Raw genomic sequence first — 20,517 nt, 5'->3', positions numbered from 1 at the left:
CAATAATTTAAAAAGAAACAAAGCGATGTACAAAAAAAAGCATACAACCCTATCAACACAGTAAGAAACCAAATCAAATAAGCTCAAAACTGGTTTTCCTGAATGCTAAGACCTGAGCAACACGGCTGATGCCCGGTAGAGCTGCTAGACAGCTATTGAGGAGATTGGCCCTGGTTTCCCCCTTGATAGTCACATACCCAGCCGGACATTGGGCACACTTCCTCCTCGTCTCCCCGCTAGGACTCCCTCCTCCCCTCCCTCCTACAAATTCTTGCAACATTGTTTTTGTGTACTGTACCTTACTATGCTCTTGTAACAGATGTAAGTCTTAACGCAACAATCCTAAATGTAAAGCTCTCCGATACCCTCTTGGGTCTAGTTGCGCTATTTAAAACTTTATAAATAAATAAAATAAGTGCAAACTTGGGAAATATACATCCCATCATAATTATTTTTATTTATAGCATTTATTTTTTTGCCATTTCCATCTGCATTTATCCATATTTATTTTTTGCTCGTGTTATCTGTATCATGCCCACAGACACTGCATGAGGTACAGGTAGGCCACCCCTACTGCAGGTCCTAACAGCCATAAGGCAGGGTGCACTATATCTTGCGTGTCGACATACCTGCATGGGCAGATATGACCCTGCAATATCTAAGTCTATTCTTGGATATTGTAAGTGCACAGGGAAGCCATGGGCTGGACACTTTTCAGTAGGTCCCCAGCTACATGATGGCTTCAATGTACCCTAAGATGTTTCGTACCAAACATCTTGTCTTTATAAATCCTCACTTTTGCCAGTGCTGGATTTATTAATAAATGCACACAGAGGACGCCTTAGAGGGTCCTCTGAAAACCTACCAAACACTGGTGTGGTCTCAGAGTAGTCTTGGCCAGCCTGCCATCACCAGACAAGTTTCTGACCTCATGGGATGAGAGCCTGCACTCTCAGAGGCCAGGAACAGAACCTGCTCTGAGCAAAGGTGCTTCACACCACCTCCAAATCAGAACGGCATTCCAAGGTGGAAAGCTTCAAAGGCAATGCGACCTAGGTATCTCCAGATGGTGGAGGCTGCCAACCCCCCTGTCCTGCTCCACATTTGGTGGGAGAACACGTGGGAAAATTAGTTAAATTAGGAAGTCGGTCCCTATTCAGCCAGCACCAAGGTGAGACGTTCAATCCAGACAGGAAGCAAGTGCCTGTTGAGGTACGTCAATACCCCTGAGACCCACTTTGTGAGCAGCCCAGCTGTCCAGAAATCATCCTGTAACCTGCCTGCACCTGACCACGAAGACCAGCTTGAAGCACAGAGCCTTGCCAACCTATCTGCTCCACATCCAGCCCGCCTGGCCTGGATATTGATGAACCAGCTGTGCTCAAGTGGTCCTGAGGCTCTTGCGATATCTGATCCCTCGTTGAGGGTCCTCTTGACTTACCTGTAAGTCCCCTTGGGCAGCCTGTTTTGAGGTGGCCCCCTACTTCATTTTGCACCAGCTACCAATGATCTCAGCACCCTGCTCCCAGCCGAATCAGGGACGCTTCAAACAATGCGCTATTGGAAAATTGGACCTTGGCCTGCTGCTACCCCAAACCCAGAAGGTGAAGCCATAGAATCGACTGTATAATTTTATAAACATTTTTGTATTTTCTTCCATAGACTTTCATTGTGCATAATTGCGCATAACAGTGAGTTATTTTCCAAACTTTGAAAATTCATAACTTTAAAAGTACTTACCTGTGACAAAGTTCTTGGTATTAAAAATTATAAAAAAATCGGAGTTATTTTTGCAAATTGGATTGAGTGTGTCATATATTGCCTCTGTGTATAACAAATACTTAGCACTGCTCTCTGATAAGCCTAACTGCTCGCCCACACTACCACAATAGAGCTTTAGTACTATCTACTTTTGCCTTTTTATACCAATTGGGGACTCACTGGACCCTCTGCACAGTGTACTTTGTTTTAGTGCACTATTTATAAGGGGGTAAATGACCTGTGTATATTTATGGTGCCAGTCCAAAAGGCAAAGCAGGATAAACAGAAGAGGCAATTCAAGTTTTTAAAAAGGTCTACCCTTCTCCACGTATTTTTAAAATGCCAAAGTCATCATCTAATTATATCAAATGAAATAAACACAAGTGGCTTTGTTTCAAGTGATTCGGGGAGTGAGGTGACAAAGATCGTATTGTTCTCTAGGCTAGTAATACATCCCCAATTTTAAAGCAGGAAGAGAATTGCTTTGCGAAGGAATAACGCGTATTCAAGAAGAATTCTTAAGTAGGAAGCCCCTGGAAAGTGGTATTAACATATCATGCTGGGCTCGAATCAAGTAAAATGGCACTTTCAAGGTGACTATCAGGGTACAAGGCAAATAGGAAATGGTGGGGAAGGTGCATTGAGGATCACTTTACCCTATGAAGGTCGTAGCTCTGAGGAAAGGGAGGTTTTTGGCCCAAATCGCTACAGCCATCTGCGCATGGGACAAGGAGAGGCAGCGGGCCTGAATTTATTAGGTGATGTGGACTACGGAAGAAAGTCTGCGCACAGACTTACATTACTCTCCTGGAATATACATGGAATAAACAATTTGCCAGGGGAGAATGTGCATTGGTGAGTATGGGCACACTGCTTGCCAAGAGGGGCATTGCCCGGCACCAAAACGCTAAACAACCCTCTACAGTCGTTTACTGGCAGAGGACTATGGATTAGTACTCTAAACTGGAAGAGCCCATCTATCTAGCCAGGTGCTTGCTACCCATGCAAGCATACAAAAATAAGGGGTCGATGGTGGACTTAATCTGGACTTGGTGTACTGGGATTGATGATGAGACATTCGATGTACGTACTTCCCGGTTTCGCAAGTCATGTGTGGGAGTTGCGGACGAGCTTTGTGGGTTTGGCGATGTTTGTCTCCATCTTAAAAATAATAAAATGTGACTATAAAAAAAATGACCATATTTACGATTACACAATGAAATGGTTGCCTGCTGGTGTACTGGATCTGCCACGCCATTATTTTTCGGTCAATGCCAGTTACTAAGAATAGTGAGGGAAAAAATATGTGCTATCCCGTATTTTGTAAAGACTGGAGGCTCGTGTGACTCTGCCTTCCTTGCTATTTAATTATATAGCAGCCAGATAGTAATAACTTGACTGATAAATAGAACTATAATATCCAGAAACCTTGGTGCTGAACTAGAAATGTACATAAAGCAGGTGTGCCACTACCAGGTTCCTTCAAGTCCACCATTTCCTCTTTCCTGCTATCAGTCATATAAATTCATTCTCTGGTTAAGTTTGGGATGCACATCTGCAATTTATATTATTTTGTTGTAACTTGTCCTATAGGCTTACTTTACTGCATTTTCATAAACGTTGTCCTGATAGCCCTGTTCCCAGCATGTTGCTTCTAGCTGGTTCTCCTACATAATAGAGTATTTCCGAACCTGACCACATAAGCGCACGTGGAGAAAAGGGAACAAAAAGCCATATTTCCTATACAAAGGAAAGCTCACATTTCTTTTTGAATTTCAAGTAGTTTTGTTGAGACTATAGGGAATGTAAATACTGCAATTTCTACAGAAAGTTGTAAAGGAATTGCTAACACTTATCCCAAGCTGATAGAATTAGCTTCCATAGAGGAAGACTGTCCATAGTAGTTATAAAAAAAAATCTTTTAAAAAAAATCTTTAATCTTTTCAAAGTAATTCTATCCAGTAGTCACCCTAGAAATAATACATCCGGAACATCATATGCATGTCAACACTGAAAACATATCCATATTTGGTGATCAGTTTACATAAGAGTAACATTACATTGGCTGCTTCGAGCAGTAATTAGATCAAATATGTCAACCAAATCAGAAGAGGTATAAACAACTGTAAATAAGAAGAGATGCCTCCTAATCCACTTGTCTCTGTTACCACTATTTTAGATAACTTTATAAAGAAAATCTTCAAGTATTTAAAACACATTGAGCACCATAGACAAATCACAAATATCCTTCAAAAAGGTATTCGGACAAAACGTTTTTTCATAGACCCTGGGAAAAGGGGGCCCCCTGCAGATCAAGAGCAATTCAACACATGGTCCCAGTTCTACAGCAATAGGGGCCAGGCCTGGTAGCAAGACTATAGGCCCTTTTCATGGCCCTCACTAGCCAATGGTAAGTGTAAAATAATTACCAATGGTGCAGGAGTGCGATCAAATTACAAAGTTTCATCATACAGCGCTTCAATCATTCACAGATCACAGGACTCTATAAAATGGGGATATCACAGTTTTAGGACCACCAGTTTCAGACTTTCTTTTCACACTCTATAGAAGTTTCTCATACAGACACCAAGTTAATTTCACAAGAAATAAGGGAGTTGTTACTGAAGAGTGTCACTAAAGAAACAGTTTACAACTTTTCAGGATTTTGTTCCTAGAAAGTTTGGATTGTGTCCAAAAACCAACAAAAATTGTTGCTTACACTGGTTCAATCCATGGCATTTCTGGGTTTCTTAGTGAACTCAATCACATGCACACTTCAACTCCCAATTTCAAAATTTGTAATTATCAGAAAGGAACTTTCACATTTAATTTACGTTTCATATACCTCTGGCGATCTGCCACAAATATTTCGGGTCTGCTAGCTTCCTCAATCCAAGCTTTACTCCTGGCCACACCATTATCGTTCACATCATAGACTCAAAATGTGTCATCTGAGAAAAGGTTTAAGTGATTCAGATCTCACTCCTTTACATCAAGAAACCAGAGAAGCCAATTGTTGATTATTTACAACAAGGGGTGGTGATGGACAGAGTCTCTGAATTAAGCAGAGTACTCTCACCCAGTCAAGAGATCAGGGCTAGATCCAACACCGTTTTTTAGCTCATTGCACCATCCCAGTTTCAGAACCTGGCTGTATGCAAATTAGTCTGTCCCTGGCCCAGTGCATCGTGGGAACAGGGCAGACCTGACTACAAAAGCCAATTCTTACACTGGGAAGGAAACAAGCTTCCGGGGACCGGTTTCTGCCATTTCAGGCGTCTTCGGCCCGGCTTGCTTGAATCCTGATGGTGCAATGAGCAAGGGACTCACATCTGAGTATACCCTTCCACGCTTAGGGTGGACAAAATTATTTACAACAAGGGGTGGTGATGGACAGAGTCTCTGAATTAAGCAGAGTACTCTCACCCAGTCAAGAGATCAGGGCTAGATCCAACACCGTTTTTTAGCTCATTGCACCATCCCAGTTTCAGAACCTGGCTGTATGCAAATTAGTCTGTCCCTGGCCCAGTGCATCGTGGGAACAGGGCAGACCAGACTGCAAAAGCCAATTCTTACACTGGGAAGGAAACAAGCTTCCGGGGACCGGTTTCTGCCATTTCAGGCGTCTTCGGCCCGGCTTGCTTGAATCCTGATGGTGCAATGAGCAAGGGACTCACATCTGAGTATACCCTTCCACGCTTAGGGTGGACAAAATTATTTACAACAAGGGGTGGTGATGGACAGAGTCTCTGAATTAATCAGAGTACTCTCACCCAGTCAAGAGATCAGGGCTAGATCCAACACCGTTTTTTAGCTCATTGCACCATCCCAGTTTCAGAACCTGGCTGTATGCAAATTAGTCTGTCCCTGGCCCAGTGCATCGTGGGAACAGGGCAGACCAGACTACAAAAGCCAATTCTTACACTGGGAAGGAAACAAGCTTCCGGGGACCGGTTTCTGCCATTTCAGGCGTCTTCGGCCCGGCTTGCTTGAATCCTGATGGTGCAATGAGCAAGGGACTCACATCTGAGTATACCCTTCCACGCTTAGGGTGGACAAAATTATTTACAACAAGGGGTGGTGATGGACAGAGTCTCTGAATTAAGCAGAGTACTCTCACCCAGTCAAGAGATCAGGGCTAGATCCAACACCGTTTTTTAGCTCATTGCACCATCCCAGTTTCAGAACCTGGCTGTATGCAAATTAGTCTGTCCCTGGCCCAGTGCATTGTGGGAACAGGGCAGACCAGACTACAAAAGCCAATTCTTACACTGGGAAGGAAACAAGCTTCCGGGGACCGGTTTCTGCCATTTCAGGCGTCTTCGGCCCGGCTTGCTTGAATCCTGATGGTGCAATGAGCAAGGGACTCACATCTGAGTATACCCTTCCACGCTTAGGGTGGACAAAATTATTTACAACAAGGGGTGGTGATGGACTGAGTCTCTGAATTAAGCAGAGTACTCTCACCCAGTCAAGAGATCAGGGCTAGATCCAACACCGTTTTTTAGCTCATTGCACCATCCCAGTTTCAGAACCTGGCTGTATGCAAATTAGTCTGTCCCTGGCCCAGTGCATCGTGGGAACAGGGCAGACCAGACTACAAAAGCCAATTCTTACACTGGGAAGGAAACAAGCTTCCGGGGACCGGTTTCTGCCATTTCAGGCGTCTTCGGCCCGGCTTGCTTGAATCCTGATGGTGCAATGAGCAAGGGACTCACATCTGAGTATACCCTTCCACGCTTAGGGTGGACAAAATTATTTACAACAAGGGGTGGTGATGGACAGAGTCTCTGAATTAAGCAGAGTACTCTCACCCAGTCAAGAGATCAGGGCTAGATCCAACACCGTTTTTTAGCTCATTGCACCATCCCAGTTTCAGAACCTGGCTGTATGCAAATTAGTCTGTCCCTGGCCCAGTGCATCGTGGGAACAGGGCAGACCAGACTACAAAAGCCAATTCTTACACTGGGAAGGAAACAAGCTTCCGGGGACCGGTTTCTGCCATTTCAGGCGTCTTCGGCCCGGCTTGCTTGAATCCTGATGGTGCAAGAGGCTGAAATGCCAGAAACCGGTCCCCGGTAGCTTGTCTCCTTTCTGGTGAAGAATTGGCTTGGTAGTTTGGTCTGCCCTGTTCCCATGATGCACTGGGCCAGGGACAGACTAATTTGCATATAGCCAGGTTCTGAGCTGGGATGGGGCAGTGAGATAAATAATGGTGATGGATCAAGCCCTGATCTTTGGACTGGGTAAGAGTGGTCTGCTTAATTCAGACACTCTGTTCATCACCACCCCCTTTTCTGTATCGTTTTTGGCCACTATAGGTGTGGCAGGGTATACTCAGACATGAGTCCCTTTCTCACTGCTCCATCAGGATTCAAGCAAGCCGGGCCGAAGAGGCTGAAATGCCAGAAACCGGTCCCCGGTAGCTTGTCTCCTTTCTGGTGAAGAATTGGCTTGGTAGTTTGGTCTGCCCTGTTCCCATGATGCACTGGGCCAGGGACAGACTAATTTGCATATAGCCAGGTTCTGAGCTGGGATGGGGCAGTGAGATAAATAATGGTGATGGATCAAGCCCTGATCTTTGGACTGGGTAAGAGTGGTCTGCTTAATTCAGACACTCTGTTCATCACCACCCCCTTTTCTGTATCGTTTTTGGCCACTATAGGTGTGGCAGGGTATACTCAGACATGAGTCCCTTTCTCACTGCTCCATCAGGATTCAAGCAAGCCGGGCCGAAGAGGCTGAAATGCCAGAAACCGGTCCCCGGTAGCTTGTCTCCTTTCTGGTGAAGAATTGGCTTGGTAGTTTGGTCTGCCCTGTTCCCATGATGCACTGGGCCAGGGACAGACTAATTTGCATATAGCCAGGTTCTGAGCTGGGATGGGGCAGTGAGATAAATAATGGTGATGGATCAAGCCCTGATCTTTGGACTGGGTAAGAGTGGTCTGCTTAATTCAGACACTCTGTTCATCACCATCCCCTTTTCTGTATCGTTTTTGGCCACTATAGGTGTGGCAGGGTATACTCAGACATGAGTCCCTTTCTCACTGCTCCATCAGGATTCAAGCAAGCCGGGCCGAAGAGGCTGAAATGCCAGAAACCGGTCCCCGGTAGCTTGTCTCCTTTCTGGTGAAGAATTGGCTTGGTAGTTTGGTCTGCCCTGTTCCCATGATGCACTGGGCCAGGGACAGACTAATTTGCATATAGCCAGGTTCTGAGCTGGGATGGGGCAGCGAGATAAATAATGGTGATGGATCAAGCCCTGATCTTTGGACTGGGTAAGAGTGGTCTGCTTAATTCAGACACTCTGTTCATCACCACCCCCTTTTCTGTATCGTTTTTGGCCACTATAGGTGTGGCAGGGTATACTCAGACATGAGTCCCTTTCTCACTGCTCCATCAGGATTCAAGCAAGCCGGGCCGAAGAGGCTGAAATGCCAGAAACCGGTCCCCGGTAGCTTGTCTCCTTTCTGGTGAAGAATTGGCTTGGTAGTTTGGTCTGCCCTGTTCCCATGATGCACTGGGCCAGGGACAGACTAATTTGCATATAGCCAGGTTCTGAGCTGGGATGGGGCAGTGAGATAAATAATGGTGATGGATCAAGCCCTGATCTTTGGACTGGGTAAGAGTGGTCTGCTTAATTCAGACACTCTGTTCATCACCACCCCCTTTTCTGTATCGTTTTTGGCCACTATAGGTGTGGCAGGGTATACTCAGACATGAGTCCCTTTCTCACTGCTCCATCAGGATTCAAGCAAGCCGGGCCGAAGAGGCTGAAATGCCAGAAACCGGTCCCCGGTAGCTTGTCTCCTTTCTGGTGAAGAATTGGCTTGGTAGTTTGGTCTGCCCTGTTCCCATGATGCACTGGGCCAGGGACAGACTAATTTGCATATAGCCAGGTTCTGAGCTGGGATGGGGCAGTGAGATAAATAATGGTGATGGATCAAGCCCTGATCTTTGGACTGGGTAAGAGTGGTCTGCTTAATTCAGACACTCTGTTCATCACCACCCCCTTTTCTGTATCGTTTTTGGCCACTATAGGTGTGGCAGGGTATACTCAGACATGAGTCCCTTTCTCACTGCTCCATCAGGATTCAAGCAAGCCGGGCCGAAGAGGCTGAAATGCCAGAAACCGGTCCCCGGTAGCTTGTCTCCTTTCTGGTGAAGAATTGGCTTGGTAGTTTGGTCTGCCCTGTTCCCATGATGCACTGGGCCAGGGACAGACTAATTTGCATATAGCCAGGTTCTGAGCTGGGATGGGGCAGTGAGATAAATAATGGTGATGGATCAAGCCCTGATCTTTGGACTGGGTAAGAGTGGTCTGCTTAATTCAGACACTCTGTTCATCACCACCCCCTTTTCTGTATCGTTTTTGGCCACTATAGGTGTGGCAGGGTATACTCAGACATGAGTCCCTTTCTCACTGCTCCATCAGGATTCAAGCAAGCCGGGCCGAAGAGGCTGAAATGCCAGAAACCGGTCCCCGGTAGCTTGTCTCCTTTCTGGTGAAGAATTGGCTTGGTAGTTTGGTCTGTCCTGTTCCCATGATGCACTGGGCCAGGGACAGACTAATTTGCATATAGCCAGGTTCTGAGCTGGGATGGGGCAGTGAGATAAATAATGGTGATGGATCAAGCCCTGATCTTTGGACTGGGTAAGAGTGGTCTGCTTAATTCAGACACTCTGTTCATCACCACCCCCTTTTCTGTATCGTTTTTGGCCACTATAGGTGTGGCAGGGTATACTCAGACATGAGTCCCTTTCTCACTGCTCCATCAGGATTCAAGCAAGCCGGGCCGAAGAGGCTGAAATGCCAGAAACCGGTCCCCGGTAGCTTGTCTCCTTTCTGGTGAAGAATTGGCTTGGTAGTTTGGTCTGCCCTGTTCCCATGATGCACTGGGCCAGGGACAGACTAATTTGCATATAGCCAGGTTCTGAGCTGGGATGGGGCAGTGAGATAAATAATGGTGATGGATCAAGCCCTGATCTTTGGACTGGGTAAGAGTGGTCTGCTTAATTCAGACACTCTGTTCATCACCACCCCCTTTTCTGAATTGTTGATTAGACTGCTGCAGATTGGAACAGAAAATCACTGAGCAATTTACCCTGGATTTTCTATTAGAATCTTCCATAAGGTCATCAAGATGGGGGGCTTGCTACGGCCAGCTGTCAACTGGAGGCCCGTGGTAACAGAAAGAGTTTTCTAATCATATCAATATTTACATATTCTTGGAGACTCTTTTGCTATTCAGATCTTTGCAAAAAATGTGCCTTGTGGTTTATTCTTCCACAGAATGTACAATCTGACAGCGGTGGGATACTTCAATTATCTTGATAGTACCCAATCCAAAATAGCAGCAAACCTATAAAGCAGTTTAGGAAGGAACATTTCAAACACCAGATCTCTGATGGCAGAATTTTACCAGGCCAACTGAATTCAGTGGCAGACTGGTGTTCCTAACATCTAAGGCAATACGGAAACAGGAAACAACACATTCCAGTTTTTCATGGCATTTGTCAATTTGGGTTCCATTATCAATAAATAATTTTTGCCTCCATGCTCAACAATCAGCTTTCCCAATATTACAGTTGAGGACTGGATGCACCAGCATCTGCAACAGATTTCTCCTACTATAGAACCAGGATCACCTCTACACGTTTCCTTCCTTTCTCATGATTGTGTTATTTTGCCAAAATAAGACAAGTGATATTCACAGTGATCATAATGACACCATTTTGGTTGTCTTGAGTTTGGTTTACCAATAGGTTACAAATGTCCATAGACTTTTCAATTCTCCTGCTCAATCTCACTCATCTTCTACAGAACCGAACAGGTAAGAGTCACCAGCTCATGGTCACCGCGTTTACTAAAATACTGGAGAAGAGTATTAATAGACAGTAGTCTTACTTCTTTGCTGTTTCTGCACTGTCCTTCTAGTCTACTGCCTTTAGATACTCGATCTAAGAATGACTTGCTGTAAACAGGATTAAGTCATTGATAACAATACATTTGTAGAGCGCACAACTCACCCGTGAGGGTCTCAAGGCGCTGGGGTGTGGTGGGGGGGGGAGCGGGGGGCTGCTACTGCTCGAACAGCCAGGTTTTGAGGAGTCTTCTGAAGGCCAGAAGGTCCTGGGTCTGTTGTAGGCGGATGGGGAGGGTGTTACAGGTTTTTGCAGCGAGGTGGGAGAACGATCTGCCACCGGTGGTCGCTCGACGGACGCGGGGGCGGTGGCGAGGTCAGCTGAGCGAAGCTAGCGGTTTGGGGTGTAGAAGGTGAGTCGTTCGTTGAGGTACGCTGGTCCGGTGTTGTGGAGAGCTTTGTGAGTGTGGGTGAGGAGCTTGAAGGTGATCCTCTTGTTGAAGGGGAGCCAGTGTAGGTCTTTCAGGTGGGCTGTGATGTGGCTGTGGCAGGGGATGTTGAGGATGAGGCGTGCAGAGGCGTTCTGTATGCATTGTAGTAGTTTCTGGAGTTTGGCTGATTTTACTGCGTAGAGAGCGTTGCCGTAGTCCGGTCTGCTGGTGACAAAGGCCTGGGTGACTGTCCTTCTGGTACCGGTGGGGATCCATCTGTAGATCTTGCGGAGCCTTGGTGAGGGAGAGGATCAGCTGGGTTTCGTCGGCATAGGAGACGATGTTGAGGTTGTGCGATCTGGCGATGTTGGTGAGCGGTGCCATGTAGATGTTGAAGAGTGTCGGGCTGAGGGACGATCCTTGGGGTACACCGCAGATGATCTTAGTGTCTTTAGAGCGGAATAGGGGGAGGCAGACACTCTGGGTTCTGCCGGTGATTTGTCAGTCCAGTGCTTTGTCGCGGATCCCTGCGTTGTGGAGGCGTGTGCGGAGGGTGTGGTGGCAGACGTTGTCGAAGGAGGCCGAGAGGTCCAGGAGGATGAGGGCCGCGGTTTCTTCGTTGTCCATCACGGCCCTGGTGTCGTCGGTTGCGGCAATGAGGGCTGTTTCGGTGAAGTGGTTGCTGTGAAAGCTGGATTGCGACGGGTCCAGGATGTTGTTCTTTTCGAGGAAGGAGGTCAGTTGCCTGTTGACGATCTCCTTGATGACTTTCGCCGGGAACGGAAGGAGGGAGATGGGTTGGAAGTTCTTGAGGTCCTTAGTGTCAGCTTTAGGTTTCTTGAGTAGGGCGTTGATCTCGGCGTGCTCCCAGCTCTCCGGGAAGGTGGCGGTCTAGAAGGACCTGTTGATGATTTTGCGGAGATGGGGTGCGATGGTGGAGCTTGCTTTGTTGAAGATGTGGTGCGGGCAGGGGTCGGATGGTGAACCGGAGTGGATGGTGTTCATGATTTTGATGGTGTCTTCGTCGTTGACGTGGGTCCAGGAAAGCAGGGGGTCGATGTCGATGTGGCTGGGGGCGGTGAGTCTGAGGTGTCTGTGTCTGTTGGGGGATCCTGGTTGCTGAAGCTGTTGTGGATGTCTGCGATCTTGCGGTGGAAGAAGGTGGCTAGGGAGGCGCAGAGGTCTTGTGTTGGCGGGATGTCGTTGGAGTTGGAGCTGGGGTTGGAGAGTTCCTTCACGATGTTGAAGAGCTCTTTGCTGTTGTGTGCGTCGTTGTCAATGCGCTCTTTGAAGGAGGTCCTTTTGGCAGTATGGATGAGTTGGTGGTGTCTGCAGATGGCGCTCTTGTAGGCAGTGTTGCTGTCTGGTGTCTGTTCGTGGTGCCACTTCTTCTCGAGCCTACGGCAGGGCTGCTTGGATGCCTGGAGGTCGGCGGTGAACAAGATGGCTTTTCTGTTCGTGCGTCTGTTAGAGGGTTTTTTGATCGGAGCGAGAGTGTTGGAGCAGTCGTCGATCCATTGCCTGAGGTTGAAGCGGCGGAGTCGGTGTCTGTAGTGTCCGTTGGTGGGTTTCGGGCGAGGGTGGTGACTAGCTGGTCTTCAGTGACTGTGCTCCAGATGCGGTGGAGGGCTCATTGTGTGCGGTGGAGAGCTTCTCGAAGGTGAAGTGGACCCAGCGGTGGTCGGTCCAGTGGAGTTCGGTGGTGTGGCTGAAAATGACGTGGTTGCTGGCTGAGAAGATGGGGTCGAGCGTGTGTCCGGCGGTGTGGGTGGGAGTTGTGACAAGTTGTTTGAGTCCGAGTTTGGCAAGGTTGTTGAGCAGGGTGGTGGAGTTGCTGTCGTTGGTGTTCTCGAGTTGGAAGTTTAGGTCTCCGAGGAGGATGTAGTCCGTGGGTGCAAGAGCATGCGTGCTGACGAAGTCGGCGATGGAGTCGCTGAACTGTGGCCGGGGACCGGGTGGTCTGTAGATGAGGGTTAATGTAATGTAATGTAATGTGTAAAGCGCACTGTTGCCAGTCGGCGTCCTGGCGCTGTATACCGCTGGGGAACCCGTCCTGGCTTTCCCTGTGGGATGGTCCCTGCTGGGAATCCCCAAGGTGGAGCTAGGCATCCCCGGCGTTGATGGGGCCGTTGTGGAGATTAGGCAAGCTAATGCCCAGAGTTGCCGAGTGGGACCCCTGGTTAGAGTAGGCACCGAGGCGATAATTATCGAGTCCGCTGACCCTGGTTCACGACCCTGCCGCGTCGGGAATCGAACCCTGGTCCCGGGCCGACTTCTGCTTCCGGGTCTGCCGCCTCTAACCAGTGAGCCACACCACTCCTCTGAGGGTGGTGTTGGGGTCGGTGTGGATCTGGAAGTGCAGGTGTTTGGCGGTGATAAGCGTGTCGTCGGTGCTGGTCGAGATTCTGAGGGTGTTTCTGTGGACGATGGCAATTCCTACTCCTGTTCCGCCGGTGGGGTCCCTGTGGGTGAACTTGTAGCCGTCAGGGATGGCTATGGCGATGTCGGGTGCTGAGGAGGGGTTCATCCAGGTCTCAGTCAGGAAGGCAAAGTCTGGGGAGGTGAGTAGGTCCCAGAGTTCGATGGCGTGTTTGCGGGCGGAGCGGGTGTTGAGTAGAAGGCATCGGAGGCTGTTGCGACCTACCCCGGTGGACGTGGTGGTGGTTTGGAGGCTGGTGTAGCGGCAGTTCCAGCATGAGATGGGTCCATGGGTCCATGGCTCCGCTTCGGGTGGCCTGGAAGCAGGTGTGTGATCGGCTGGCGTTGAGTGCGTGGAGGCTGCTGGCGTCGTAGCGGCGTCGGATGTCGTGGCGTTCGAGGGGCCAGGGAGTTTGGCGCTGGGCGCAGTCCAGGCGCGGACGGGTGCAGACGGGCTTGCCTTAGGCACGCCAGCGGCCGACATAAGATGGGTAGATGGCAGTGAGGAGCAGCTGGGAGGAGGGAGCGGAACGAATGGGTGAGCGGGGGCAGAGTCAAATCGGAGGGCAGACAGGAAAAGGGGCAGATCGAGCGCACAGATACCTACGGCCTACAACTGGCCACCAGGGATGAGGCGCAGGTGGTAGCCTGCGGGTGGAGGAGAGGCTCAGACTCGCGGCAGTGGCAACAGCAGCGAGCTGGGAGACACGGGCACAACAGGTGGTGCTGTTGCAGCGTGGGAAGCGACCTGCCTGGAACAGGGTCAAGGGTCGCTCTCCTAATCACGCAGCGTTTGCCATAAGAAGGGGAGGTGGGATGGAGGAGTAGCTGGGAGGCGGGAGCGGAACAAATGGGCGAGCGGGGTCGCAGGGGGCGCAGCGGCGGGAAACGAGAGAGCAGAACAGGCGGAAAAACCAAGGGCACAACAATGCAAGGAAAATACAAGGAATAGAAAAACAGAATACAAGCACAATACAATACAATAACAGAGTACAATAAATATCTACGGCCTTCCACTGGCCACCAGGGATGAGGCGCAGGTGGTAGCCTGCGGGTGGAGGAGGGCCTCGAACTTGCGGCAGTGGTAGCAGCAGCGAGCTGGGAGACACGGGTACAACAGGTGGTGCTGTTTGCGGCATGGGGAGCGACCTGCCTGAACAGGGTCAAGCACTGCATAGTCTCACAATACTTTTGCACTTTCTCCTGCTCTGCTACTTTTAAGTATTCGAACAATAAAGTTTGTTTTGCCTTGCACTTTTTGCCTCTTAAGGTTTAAATTAATTCCATCTGCAGCCATGGGTTCATTTTAATACCTTTACAATGGATGCCCATGGCTTGTTTTAAATTGTTTGTTTGAGCTCGTAACAATGAGCTACACTTTTTATTAAAGTCTTAATTAACTGTACGATAAATATTGAACTGGCTGGGTATAAAATATCCTTGAAAAGGGCCAGACATCCCAAACACACTTTAGTACGAGAACTACTGTGGTCGAGGTTACTAATTACATCAAGATAACGGTGGATCAAGGGAAACTGGTCACATTGATATTGGGCCTTTGACACTATCTCTCATGCCATCCTCCTCCAGTATCTGGAAAATATAGGCTTTGGAGGTTTGGCTCTAGCCTGGTTCAGTTATTCCTAACAAACAGAAGTCGATCTGTCTGGAAGACACTATTTGCTTAGAACTCGAATGCCCTGAATTTTGGGGTACCCAGGGCTCTGCTCTGAATCTGACAAATCTTAATGTCTCGATGACCCCCCCACCCTTGGCATCACTGGTGGAATCTTTCGGTTTTCAGATCATGTCTTATGCTTATGATATGCAGCTTTTGATATCATTGAATTAGAACATGTACAATTCCCTACAGTAAGTTTAAGTCCCGCCTTACGGCAGTTTTTCGTTGGCTATGACACAGCAAAACCGAAATCCTGCTTTTTGACTCCCCTCCGCCAGTTTGGGATGGGAACTGCTGGTCCACTCTTATTCCTCCCCTTCCATCTCCAACTACATCTGTGCAAATCTGGGGATCAAATTTGACAATCTTAACTCCTTTGAGCCTCAGGTGTCAACCGGTGTTGGTGCATGCTTCGGACTACTTTAGTACCTGAAGAAATTTCTATACCCACTTCCTGTTCTGACCCAGAAAACGGTCAGTCATGCTCTCATTACGTCACAGCTTCATTATGCAAATTCTTTTTATGTGGGTCTTCCGGCCTACCAGCTAAGGAAGCTTCAGTTGGTACAAAATGCGGCTGCCCAGCTACTCCCCAAGTGTTCCTAGTGTGGCCCATATTGTGAAGAATGCACCTCTGCGCTCTGGAAAATTCCACTTTAAATTCAACAAGGAGTACAGGTAGTCGGAGGTAAAATAGATCAGTTTATTCCTGCTTAAGAGAATGCAAAACCAACAAGGAAAAACCTGTTCCGTGAAGGTAATGAACAACTAAAATAATGCTCCTTTCATATTTATACTGTACTTCAAACAAGTCTGCATACAGACTTCACTCCGATCCCCTAATCTATTCGAAATTTCCTTCTAAAATTTCCTTCTAGTTATACATACAAAAAGAATAGCTAACCACACTACATTTTCAAGAAAAGTAATCACAAACCATCGTTAATTGCAAATTGAATGGAAAGAAAAAACTGTGTGGCTTTCCATCTCAGAGAAGCACAAAGGATTAACAAAGTGTAATTATTCTAGCTGCCACTCTGTACTTTTCCAAGGGCATGGAGAAAAAAATAAAAGAATGCACAATGTCAGGACGTAAAAGGAAAATTCCTCAGACAACGTTGTACAAAGTCAGGTGGATTTAAAAAAAATGTCTGCACTCATGTTCATATTATATAACCTTTTCCTCAATATCTGTCATAACTTTAAGGAGCTGCATTGGCTGCCCATTAAGGATAGGATCAAGTTCAAATGTCTCACTCTGTCCCATAAGGCCTTTTATGACCAGTATATTTGTCCAGGAGGCTTACTCCTTATCACCCGGCCACATTCCTTCACTCTTCAGGTTTCGAGCTTGCAGTGGTGCCACAATTTAAACAAGCATTTACAATGCAATGGTTTCGCCTTTGGAAAAGTTAGAGTTATTGGCATTGTAAATGACAAAATTTGTATTTATGTGTTGGTTTTGAAAACAGATAAATAAATGGCATTGTCATTTACATTGCCATTAGCTTAATCTCTGCAGTCACTCTGCACTCTCTAGCACTCCCTAGCACTCCCTACTCACTCTGCACTCTCTAGCACTCCCTAGCACTCCCTACTCACTCTGCACTCACTAGCACTCCCTACTCACTCTGCACTCTCTAGCACTCACTAGCACTCCCTACTCACTCTGCACTCTCTAGCACTCACTAGCACTCCCTACTCACTCTGCACTCTCTAGCACTCCCTATGCACTCCCTATGCACTCTGCACTCCCTATGCACTCTGCACTCCCTATGCACTCTCCACTCCCTAGTCACTCTCCACTCCCTAGTCACTCTCCACTCCCTAGTCACTCTCCACTCCCTAGTCACTCTCCACTCCCTAGTCACTCTCCACTCCCTAGTCACTCTCCACTCCCTAGTCACTCTCCACTCCCTAGTCACTCTCCACTCCCTAGTCACGCTCCACTCCCTAGTCACGCTCCACTCCCTAGTCACGCTCCACTCCCTAGTCACTCTCCACTCCCTAGTCACTCTCCACTCCCCAGTCACTCTCCACTCCCTAGTCACTCTCCACTCCCTAGTCACTCTCCACTCTCTAGTCACTCTCCACTCTCCACTCCCTAGTCACTCTCCACTCTCATTTTAAGCCTAGATTTTCATGATGTCCACTTTATTGACTGGTCCGAAGTTACTAGTTTTAACTAGGTGCAGGCCCACTAACCTGAAAATCAGCATGCAAACTATTTCAACAATTGTGGTCTGAAAAGTAGAGAATCGGTTTGTATTTTGACCTTCCCACACAATATTATAACCTTTGTTAATTCAATTAAAATGAGTACATTTCTCACAAGAATTACAAAGGTATGGAGAATTGTAGGCATCAGCAACAGGTACTGGATATCAGTTTGTGCATGAAGAATTCCGGAAAAGAGTAAGTTAAAACGCTACTCTACTGCCACTGAGAACTGTACCTAAACCAATAACGAGCACTGGCAAAGCCAAAGAGTCTGGCTTTATTATCCGGCCTTAGCGCTTTTGGCTTTTGCAATGATGGTTTTGTTTGATAGCACTTTATCAGTTTTCTAACCAGGTAAGCCAAAGAATTGTTTTCAACACGTCGGCCATCTAGGAACAGTAAAATAATTAAAGTACGGGGGAAAAAAACATTAGGAAAAGCATTAAAAAAATATCAATCCTGCATATGTACATACAGACAGCATGCTCTGAATACTTTACTAACTTTACCATTCTTTACCCTTCCCAAGATGACTAACGTGTTATGGAGCCATGAGTGACCTATCTTAGAACGCAAAATAATTAGAAAGAATTTTTTAAAAAGTATTCAAAGATAACACCCTATGTTTGCACACCGATGAACAGAGTCTTGATTGCCTGCAGGCTTTTCTACAACAGTAAGCCTTGTCAGCCACTAACACATATGAAGTTGTAAGGCAGTGATCTATTTAACACTTTCCAATATGCCTGAACACATGTCTTTTCACTTTACCACTCACTAGTGTGACGTATTAACTGGACCACTGATGCTAACTCCAAGCTGCATTTCAACTAATATTGTATTCTTAAATGTAAATTAAGGAGTGAGGCCAAAAAAATGAACCAGCTATGAGGCTTGCAACCGTAGGATTATTGTGGATACTTTTTTTTATTACTGGTCGAGTCATTTTCTTATTACTCTCTCCATGTATTCGTCCCGTACAGGCAAAAGCACAATAAAATTCAGAACTTGCCACCCAAAAGAATCAAACAGCATACATGTTTCCATAGTAGAACTCCTTACAAAGTTGACAAGTGCCATCTAACCTACACAGCAGTCTTTTCGACACCCTGGAACATACTCAGTGATGAAGGCAGATTACTATCCAAGGTGCAAAAAACGTTTGCTAAATCTATTTTCCGAGGGGGATGAAAGAACCGCAAATCCCAGCAGACGCCGCTATTCTGCAGCTAGGGATGATGTCATCTACAACAAGTCGGGCACACGGACAGCGGGGGGGGGGGCGGACAGGGGGGGGCTTGAACGGACAGCGGGGGGGCGGGAACGGACAGCGGGAGGGAGGCCGGGAAGGCAAAGAAAAAAACTAGCATGAAAGCAAGAAAAGGTGCTGACTGTCCAAAATAATACACGCTATACAGTGATAGAGGATCCCCACGAACACAAAGTGAATTATTGCTGTGTCACACCCTCGACAGCAGATCCTCGCCTCGGAGCCCCTTAAAATAACGAGCTGCGTGTGATGAAGGGGTGGAGGGGTGTGTGCCTTTGTGAGACTGGCAGCTCCCAGCCATCCTCCTCATTAAAAGATGAAACTGTCCCGATGCAGGGGGTGCCGTGCATTATGTTTGCAGAGTGCAGAGAGGCTTTGCCAGCACCAACAGATTGCGAGCAGACTGTCCACCCACGAGTTCAAAACGTACAGTTGTAGCTCCAAAAAAACAAATCCGGCGGGAGGGGGGAACGGCGCACGGACAGCGGGAGGGGGGGGGGGGGCCGGGAACGGGCACAGGACAAAATACGTAAACTTACAAGGTGAAAACACATTTATAAACAAAATGCTCCTTACCTGATCGCCTCGTGGGAACTCGAATCTTGCAGCCAACTCCAACAACAGACACTTGTAAAAGGAAGAAAACAGGCCGACTCGAAAAAAAAAAATAACACACACCCACCGCCGCGATGACGATCAGAAGTGGGTGGAGAGGGAAAAAATCGCGGGAACGCCCCCGAATCTGGTCCGGCCTTGACGGACAGATCCGGCTCCCAATGGCTAGCCTCCATTTATGGAGCTAGCCAATGGGAGCCAGGGGACGTTCCTGAAGCCCATATAGTAAACAATAGATTTCGCCTGCGCCGAAAAGCTGCGCAGAGCACAGCCTTCGGCAGGCGAAACCTAAAAATGGGATGGTTTCTCCTTTACACTGTTTGCAACAAGAGCTTGAAATTCTCTTCCCTTGGTCCTCTGTGCCATGAAGGACAAAGTTGCCTCCAGAAGTAATCTGAAAACGGCTGTTTCAATCTGCCTATCAGTAGGTTAGCTTTTGCCTGGCCCGCATTTCTAGTCTGCTTAGGGCCGGGACATTCTTTGAGTAGCTGCGGGCTCTACAAGTCCTAAATAATAATAATAAATTGTCACAGGTAACTTCCAACTAATGGTTTGGAAGGTTTCAAAATTCTCTGGTCTATTTCAGACTTTCGTTGTAATGTTTTATTTCATTGACAAAGCGCAGGCTCCAGGAACATTAAGAATTGATAAATCAGCACAGGTCCAGTGGTCTTCCTGGTGTAAGAAATGGCAAAAAAACCTTCCCACTATCTTGCACCTTTACTGATAAAACAATATAATGTATTAACAATACTGTGAAAATTGGGCTTCAGAAAACATATGCATAATTTGCACATCACCAAGTAAAGTGTTCTGAATTGTTTTTCATCCTATTACAATATTTTTTTCATCACACTGAAGAACAAAAAATGGGCTTTCACAACTACTGAAATCTATTTTGAAATGTTTGTATAGTTGACTTATTAGATATTTAAATATGTTTTAGGAAAAAACGGATACCCTACAGCCTTTCATTTCACACTTCATAACCCAGGTCGGACAGTTCGATTTACAAAATCATAGAACTCTTCAGTCAGAGAAGGAAAAGTAATTATAAACAGACTTCTGACCTCCGGCTTTCAGCACAAAACACATGTTACAAGATGAAAACAAGATTCATAGGCATCTTTATTTCACCTTCAATTTTTGACTGAACAGAACACCTGTTCTTTGTCAACTCGCCAGAAAGGGCGAGTAGGTCCTAAATATAGTTCAACCTGATCAAATCTAACGCGGCATAGCAAGTGGGCGATTCGT

The 20,517-nt window shown here is 47.1% G+C and overlaps 1 protein-coding gene across 3 annotated transcripts in view; it reads right to left on the bottom strand.

The window, feature by feature from the left end:
• The window catches only part of MPPE1 (metallophosphoesterase 1), a 766,027-nt gene that overhangs the window by 716,756 nt on the left and 28,754 nt on the right, over positions 1-20,517 (bottom strand). The window lies entirely within an intron of this gene.

The sequence above is a fragment of the Lissotriton helveticus genome, chromosome 4_1 (genome assembly GCF_964261635.1).
Source record: "Lissotriton helveticus chromosome 4_1, aLisHel1.1, whole genome shotgun sequence".
In the NCBI taxonomy this organism is placed as follows: Eukaryota; Metazoa; Chordata; class Amphibia; order Caudata; family Salamandridae; genus Lissotriton; species Lissotriton helveticus.
This window is presented reverse-complemented; position numbering and strand designations above follow the sequence as displayed.